At 25.0% G+C, this 5,522-nt stretch overlaps 2 long non-coding RNA genes across 4 annotated transcripts in view; both read right to left on the bottom strand.

Moving 5' to 3' along the window:
• Window positions 1-1,186, bottom strand: part of LOC111615209 — a 4,015-nt gene extending 2,829 nt beyond the window's left edge. Inside the window, exon 1 of one of the 3 annotated variants that reach the window (XR_002755049.1) lies at window positions 145-1,186. This is a non-coding gene — a long non-coding RNA (uncharacterized LOC111615209). Of the gene's footprint in view, window positions 1-135 lie in introns of all 3 variants that reach the window. The other 2 variants (XR_002755046.1, XR_002755047.1) reach the window with 2 other exon arrangements.
• A 2,282-nt stretch (window positions 1,187-3,468) lies between these two features.
• The window catches only part of LOC111615221, a 4,132-nt gene continuing 2,078 nt past the window's right edge, over window positions 3,469-5,522 (bottom strand). Inside the window, exons 2-3 of the long non-coding RNA XR_002755050.1 lie at window positions 5,145-5,312; window positions 3,469-3,737 (exon numbers count right to left, since the gene is read on the bottom strand). This is a non-coding gene — a long non-coding RNA (uncharacterized LOC111615221). The remainder of the gene's footprint in view (window positions 3,738-5,144; window positions 5,313-5,522) is intronic.

Here is a 5,522-nt window from a genome sequence, read left to right as displayed (position 1 = left end):
GTTATAAAATAAATTTTAATAAATCTAATTAAGCATTAAATCTTTTCATAACATTAATTTATAATAGGAAAAAAAAATATTTATATAAATATATATATATGTATAAAGTAAATAAATGATAAAAATAGCTAGTACAATCAATACTGATAAACCCAATCAAGTTTGGACACTTCAATAACAAGTGTGAGATGCATGTTCATCACAGCTACTAACATTCTGGCAGTGACCGTGCCTGACAAATCTGCTCATTTTGTACACCTTGTTCTCTACGTGGTGGCTGTCGTCCGCATCTGTGTTCCGAGACGTCAATAAACTCGGCGACACGTGACGGCTGTTGCAAGGACCGAGCAGAAGCGGTTGCAGAGAACCTTTGCCGGACAAGACGTTTTGATTGCCCTTTCCAATGCAAGCGAGAGAACCTCCAGAGTACGGATGACAACTCCTAACGCCAAAGTTATCAAACTGACAGTGGAAGAAAAGAACTAGTGACAATGACAAAGGAGCAGAGTTTGCACCCACTAATAGGTGACTCTTGACATTTTTGGTGATGACACATCAAATGACAATGTCCACATCATAATCTCACTGATAACTTATTATTTAATTTTAAAATCACTGCTCAACTTTTTATGGCAACCAAAAAAAAATTGAAAGGGGAAAAAAACAAAACATTTAAAAATAAATTTAATCTGCTAAGTAATTCATGCTGCTGAAAGTCAACAAAGATTTATCCCGAAGTGGCTTAAAACATACATTCTGAGATGTAAACAAAGCAAGAAAATTTTAAAATTTCTTAAAATTTAACTAAAATTATTAATATTACGTGACAAATTAAAACTACATTCATATCCAATATCATTAAAAATGACGAGTTTTCCTTGAATTTTTTATATGACTGAAGGAAATATGAGAATTCATCCTCATTATGAACAACTCATTACTCCATTCCTCAACATGCTTCCCTTCAGTGCTTCCCTCTAGCGTCGATTTGCTTTCTTTTCAAAATTAACTAGAAAAAAATTATCTATAAAATCCAAATTAATCCTCAAATTACAAATTAAATACTAAATAGGATATATGTAAACAATTTCAAAATTTCTTCTACATCGTCCTCTTCAATTAGCAAGCGTCACAATATAAAATTTAAATTATGTACAGGAACCTAATTTATTACGAGGATTATTTAATTGTTAATATCTTATTATTAAGAATTAACCAAATTATTATTATTTGTGGCAACATTGATTAAATAATGTACGAGTATGTGCTGCCATCTAGCGTTTCATTCTCTTCATCGACATTAAAACAATTCTTATTTATGTATACATATAATTTTTTGTTTTTTTTTTTTTAATAAGAGAATTTTTGTTTATTATTTTTCAATTTAAAATTCTTAATTATGAAAAATATAATAATTTAGTATATTAATTGTTATTATGCAGTTTATAAGCGATCGCTTTGCATTGAATATAGCGCTCTAAGCGACGCGACGCGAAGTTGGCGTGTTTTAATATGAAACATAAAGTATGCACGTAAACAAATGAAATATTGATTTTAACCTTTGTGAAATCGCTTAAAATTGTTGATAATTAGGAAAAGTAAAAGGAAAATAGTTCATTAATAATAATATTTATCTTATTTTGGATTTATAAACGTAACGCGACGCGACATTCTCTCAAGCGATCGCGCGACGATAGATACAGAACACATTAAACGATTATCCATACAACTAATCTTTAATTATTGTGTTATTAGTTTAGAATAAAGCCTATTAACCAATTTTTCTAGGTTATAACACTTATTTTTCACATAATCCTTCTGGTAGATCTAATCATCTTTATGTTTTTTTATTACGATTTGCGGTTTCGATTGTTCGATTCTACCTTTAATTTTCTCTTATAATAGGATTAATTATTATCTGATCTTTTTTTTTTCTTTTCTTTGTAAGTCCATCTTCACAATATATCAATTAGAAGAATTGTTGCTTAGCCATTTAATACTCGTATCTAGAGTCATCTACGTAAAGAAACTACTTTTCAAATTAACAATTAGATATAGTTTTATTAAAGTAAGACTATAAACACACGAGCAATAATCGTTAAATCGGGGGATTTAGATTTTTAAGACGAATCTCTCTAACTACGGAATTTATGTCTTTTCTTTTTATCACTTCTTACGAAGATGAGTATCCATTCGGATTTTTTTCTTTCTTCCGTAATTTTCCTTCTGTTTTTTAAAAATTTTCATAAATTTCTGTGAAAAAAGTAACTAAATTTAATTATTTTTTATGTTTAGTTAACGAAAACCAGTTATCGAAGTGGCCCTCTAAATATCGATTTGTTGAGATTCTTGCTGAATTGCACACAAATGAATCCATGTTTGAGTGCAGTTTTTTTATATATTTTTTCTTTCTATTGAATTTATTCTTCAAAATATTGCTATCTAGATAGATTTAATAATGAAAAAGTATCATTTATTTTTTTATATATGGCTTCAATATATATTTTCGTCGTATTTTCAAGCATTAAACAGAGAAAATTTACTGTTTAACTGCTGTATTTTTAAGTTAAAAACAACACAAATTAAAGATTTTTCCGTGTTAAAATTACAAATTAGTGNTTGTAGTATTGTTAAAAAAAGAATCAAATTAATTTTTAAGATTAAATAAAAATGATGAAATAAGAATAGAAAAGAAAAATTTGTAATGAAAGAGAGAGAGAGGGAGAAATATTAAATTCAATATTGATTTCGTTTTGTAGATTTTTTACAAATATGCTACCCAGCAAGGCCAATTGTTACACTCTAGAAGTAAGTTTTTATGGTTACAGAAGTAAACAAGATCCTTCTAAAGCTGTGACGGCTTACACGGAAGATAGCTGTATCCTACAGTATTATATTGAACAGAAAATAATTTTGTTTTTTTCTTTCTATTTTTTTTATCTTCTGATTCTTGCCTTAATATTAAAAACAGATATTAAATTAGGTGAAAATATTGCTTGGGCCCTATTGGATTATTACGTTGCAACTGGTTATATATCAAGTGGGTCTGTTCCTCCGGGCATCAAAGTAGGTAAGAGAGGTCTGGTGGTGGAAAGTTCTCGTAAAGTGCTTAACCGAAAATAACACTTCCACTTTTGTGCACAGATTTGAACATAAGCTACCGCCATTCTCACTAACAATCTACCATATGAGAGGTTATAAAATACAAGCAATAAATTTGACACCATAAACTTCTATAAAATTGTAATTGCAAATGTTATTTGTGTCTCAATTAAACTTTATTGACAATTTTGAGAATTTTTTTTTATTGCAAACTCTCCATGAAAACTCTTTGTTGGGAACATATTTCGGATTGTATAAAATTTATTTGAATCTTATTTTTTTGGAAATCGATTGTCAATTTAATATTTTTATATTAACTTATTATATAAGTAATTTTATTTTATATATTAGATGATGCTATTTTATTATATGTCAACCAAATAAGCAATTTTTATAAAGATGACATTTTTGTCATTTATTGTTTTATAAATAATCTCACTTTGAAGAACAAAATGACAAAATGGATGTGCAAGGATACAGAACATGTTAACAAAATTTGAATATGAAACAAGTGGTATGTATAAATTATATTCTTTGAATGGAAATGTTCCATTTTGTTGCAAACTACTGTTGATTTATTCAAAGATTGATTCAAAAACTGTTACATGTTGACATTCTTTTGAAATGTTTCTTTCCTGCTTTGAAAAAAATAATAATAAAAATCTTTCCTGTGCATGAAGTTTATTCATTTATTTTCTTTTAAAATTGATAAATAATATAAAATAACTATAATGATTATTATTACTATACGATACAAGAAAATAAATAATTTTCTTTTAAAAAAAATATCATTACCGAGTGAAAATTTAATTGAAGAATAATCAGATTTGTATTAATAATGTAATTAAAAAAGATGAAAACATGAACATTTTAAATTGTATAATAAAAAGTATGACAGAAGGTAAATAAAACACTTTTGTAAATCTTTACAAGAATCTAAACATTGTTTTCTTTATTTAAATGAAATTTTTTTAATGATATGTTATAAAAAGTAATTCAAAATGTTTTAGATTTTTGATATTTTCATTTAAAATAATAAAATAATTAATATATTAATTATTTGTCTTTGAAAAATTTTAAAATATTTGATTCTTGTAAAATTGAGAAATTAAATTTTCTGTACTTTTTTTATAAATATATGAAAGGAAGCAAATTCTAAATGCATAAATGAACAGAACCAAATGTTAAATTGCATTATTAATTATTGATAAAAATTAATATAATAGATTATTATCTACTTATATATAATTATTAATTCATGAAAATTTATAATTGTTATGTGTATGTTTATAATCATATTTAAGTTGATTGATTTATAAGAATATATATATAAGTAATCTAATTAAGCAACTTAACTAATTAATTATGATTTGTTATACTCAATAAAGAACAAATATAATACGAATTAACCTCAATAATAAATTTATAAATGTTTTATATTAATAAAAAAAAATTGTTTTGATAACTTAATATGCTGAATAATAATGCCTAAAAAGTTCAAGTTTTCTGCAATAACTTTCCATGTAATTATTGATACGAGATAAAATTTATCCATAAATTTTATAAATATTAATAATAAAGTTATTAATTATGAAATGAATATCAAGTTTATATTCAATGTTAAAATTTAATAATTATATTAGTAATTATAATACATTAGTTCAATTTGTCAAAGGATGGCTGTACATTAGTGTGCAATATAATGCAAAAGTATGTTAAGTAATTCAGAAGAGAATTTATGTTGGTATATACATGCATTATAATTGTATTTTGCACTTTAACATGTAATTTTTTTAGTAAAATTGCAAGATTTATTAAAAAAAATAATAATAATAATTTTCTTAAATGGCATTATTTTGATACTAATTAAAAATATGTTATAGAAATTATTAACTTTGCATTTATTAATCTTTAAATAAAATCAATTTCAATACATTTTTACATGAAATACTTATTTGTTTAAATATACTTCTAAATATTATAAATGCCATTAACATGATACAAATAATTTATTAAATAAATGCCTAAAATTTAAACCTTACCTTCATAATTATTACATTTGACAGAAATTATTAATTTAATGGTGTATCCCATCTTGAAAATAGATACGGTTCTCATCTCTCCAAAGTATTCCGGGAATAAAAGGCAATGCAATATCACGTGTCATTAACTTTGAGGAATCCGCAATACTCGTTCATCAATAGTTTTAGCTAGAAAAGTTAAAGTTCTAAGCAAAATAATAGAAAAGTTTATCAACATTTTCTGATGAAACTTGGTATTTGATATATATATAAAAAATTTTTTTTTAATTTTAACTGTTTTTATATTGATCTCCAAACTACCCAAGAGTCTTTAGTTATAAAATACTACTGACCAAAGAAACATATTTTTATAATTATAATATATATAAAATAAATTAC

The sequence above is a fragment of the Centruroides sculpturatus genome, unplaced genomic scaffold, assembly GCF_000671375.1.
Source record: "Centruroides sculpturatus isolate CEXI.00-Female unplaced genomic scaffold, Cexi_2.0 scaffold167, whole genome shotgun sequence".
NCBI lineage: Eukaryota > Metazoa > Arthropoda > Arachnida > Scorpiones > Buthidae > Centruroides > Centruroides sculpturatus.
The sequence above is the reverse complement of the archived record's forward strand: the minus strand, read 5'-3'. Positions and strand labels throughout refer to the sequence as shown.